The following is a 3622-nucleotide window of genomic DNA, read 5'->3' as shown; positions in this document are numbered from 1 at the left end:
TAAATAATAAAAATAAAGTAATTACTTACTAATAAATAATTACTATACTTGTTTTAGTTTATTATTTATTAACTATTAAATTAACTATTTTACTTATTTCTCTCTCTCTCTCTCTCTCTCTCTCTCTCTCTCTCTCTCAAATATGCAAATATCCTTTGTACAAAAAGTAAAAATGGTATTGTAATTATACAATTCAAATAATATTAAAATCATAATAATTAAAAACTTTTTTGTAAAAAATTAATTGAATATTTATATGTAACAGAAGTCTCGATTAAATGTAAAAAATGTATCTTCGATATATGCGAACTTCTTGTCATCTCGTTAACAATTCGTGATTAAGCATAATTTATGAATCAAAAATACAATATGTAGTAATGTGTTTTCATCTACTAAGTTATAACAAAATAATTGTTTTCAACATTACTTCAGATTAGCATCGCAATAATGTTGTGCAACATGTTATTAATAACTATCTGCATTTGCATATTATCTGTATGCAGTTTGAAATGTATTATGCATTTTTATTTTTTATAATAGAAATTGACAAATTTGATAAGCGATGTGATATTACTTAGTGACGCAATGTTGGTTGTCCAGAAAGTTCGTGCCGATTTTGAAGGAAAATTAAAACGCAGAAGATTTAAATTTTTAATTTCATTTATTAAATTTAAATCTTTTGCGGCAATATATGTCTTCGGTTTTACTTTATGTAAGTTTTTATATTATTATTGTATAAGTTAATATTTTTTTATAATCATTCATTACATAGCTAATTTGGATAAAAAAGAACGAACTAAATTGTCGGGAATGTCATCAACTTGGAATTTGCGTACTTATATAATTTCGATTTATATTTTATATTGATAAAGATCCGAATTGAAAGATTGAAACGTTTATTTTATTTGTTTTGTTATATTCACACGAAAATAAAGAATTTTCTGTGCATCCAAACAGCTGATGTAGGCTCTGATGAGCTTTTTTATATTTTTCACTGATAGATTCTTTCGAGCCTCATTTTATATATTTGAAATTGACAAAGTCATTTCGCAAAAATGTGCAGGAAAATTAATTCTTTCATGAATTCTCACGTTATTAATTTATTAATTAATAAATTCTCTCTATTTCCCTCATTTATTAAAAAAAATATATATCACTTTTTATTTAAAAAAAATTGTCATAAATAAATGCAATTATAAATAAAATTTGTCATAATGAGTAAATCTATATACATACACGCATCAACGTATATCGGTCAGTTCGAAAATTTGCCAATTTAAATATTTGGCATCGCTTTCTCACATTGATTTAATTAAAGTTTACCAAAGAGAACGATTATCATACAAACATTCGTTCATACGATTCCATTTAATTGCCAGTCAGAATTGGCTTGCACGAAATATCTCGATATAATTTTGCGCGATATTTTCCGTTCGATATCACAATACACTGCGGCTGAGTAAGCGCGCTTAGTTTCGAGCGAGATAACATCATCAGAAGATTTCTCGCACTTTACATCTGTCAAGAAAATGTCATACACGTCTATATCCTCCTACGATCATCTTACTCAGTTTTTTTCCATTATATAATGACAGAACTCGAAATAGTACGCGTGGGCACGCACAAAGTCGTATAGAAAGAACGCATGAATGTGCACAGTGTTCGAATCGTCAAGTTTTTCACAATCGAGACAGCAAGAAAGATGTAGGATATACACCTTTATATACGTAAACGCTATGTATTATAACGTTATGTATTATACATTTGTTGGAACATTGCAATGTACTCATACGATCGTAGATGTTGCGACAAATTTTGAATCAGTTCTCTTTTCATAGAGATTATTTATTTGATTTTTTATTTTCAACTTTTAACCTGATCATCCATGTATCACGTAACGTTTAATCCAAATAATCTAACGCAGGTACAGCCGTGCAATCGGTCCGTGTATAAATAAATGCGAATATGTCTGAATAAACACGAAGAAACTGATGTTTCTAGATAATCTGTGTCATTCCTCGTGAAATCCAGCTGTTATTTTGCACTTGTATTCGAAATCATAAGTTAGATTTTTAAACAATTCGGAAAATATATTTTCTACAGTGTGAAAAGTTATATAAAGTTATATATGAAAACAATTCTGCAGAAGCAACAATAACGAATTCTTGAATCTTTCTTTTCATTTTATTTTTTATTTATTTTAAATTTATTTTTTATAAGTAAATTTTTTTTTTACATTATCTCTCATGTCACCATGACAAATGTAAATCAAACTATTAATAAAGTATCATTGCCGATATATGAAACTGTATCAAATAGGGTGATAGATACTATATGCGCAAAATGCCGCTGTATTAGCGAATAAAATTTTTCAGAGTTACATATTGGCAAGTCATATATTGACCATACGCACGTATCAATTTTCGCGCAAGAGCGTAAAAATTACACAAAGCACTTAGGAAACTGGGTCATGTACGTCGTGTATTATAGTAAAACAAAAAATGTGAATTTTTTGTACAAACAATTGCGAAAGATTTATTTTGTCATAGTTTTGAAATAGCATGTTAAATTCTTAATAAGTAATTTATAAATGGAAAAATAATTGATGACACAATAAATATTTGTAAAATGTATTGATCATTACATTATATAACTTTTTGGGAGCTGACATCAAAATGTGTAACGTACTAATTCTGATACCGATCTATTAATTCGGAATCTAAGTAACGCTTGTTTAACCTACTAATTGAAAAATACTAATTAATTTTAAAAAATCAAAAATGACATAACTTGTATTTAAAAAAATGAATACTAATAAATTTATTTTAATAATTCAAATTTGCAGATGTAACAAAAATTGAGTGAGTCCAATACTATCATCTTATTTTAGTTTTCAAATATGTTTCAAACTTAGTTCTTAATATAATATGCTCAATCAAATATCTGGCAAAATAAGAAAATAAGATTCTTCAAATCATAAATAAGATTAGGAATTCCTTTTTTGATTTTCATAAAATATTGTTATACAAAAAGAAGAGCTTTTTATGAACACAATAAATAAAATTAATAAAAATTCTATCATAATTATTTTATTTATTCTTATATCTACAAGGGATAAATTCATTTATATTCTACAGAGATCTGCATTCACACCGCATGCATCTATATTACCAGAAACCGACACAACCCATATAAACCTATGCAAAGCAATATGCAAGAATTGAGCTTGAAATCACGTCGCGTATGCAACATATTGATTGTATATATAATACATTATAACGCATATACGCATCATCCCGGCTGCTTTATTCCTCCGCTGGCTTTTTGATTTCTCGCTCGAGGAGAAAGCTGCGCAAGATAAATAAACTAAATGTCATCAAGCCACACAAATAAAAATAAATTCTACGAATTTTATGAGAGCGGGGACGGTACAAGTTAAAACCGTCGTAAAATGTTTTGTCAGAATCGAAGCATTTTGTCATAATAATGAAATTTCTCTTAAGATACTTGGTTTTTCTACTTTTAACGAAAAAATATGTGTCTCATATGAAAATTGTTCTATTTCCAGATACGCATAAATAGCACCAATTTTTTTGTCTACTTCTCTTTCCAAAGAAAATAA

The sequence above is a fragment of the Atta cephalotes genome (genome assembly GCF_000143395.1).
Source record: "Atta cephalotes unplaced genomic scaffold scaffold00001, whole genome shotgun sequence".
NCBI lineage: Eukaryota > Metazoa > Arthropoda > Insecta > Hymenoptera > Formicidae > Atta > Atta cephalotes.
Note: the sequence above shows the minus strand (reverse complement) of the source record.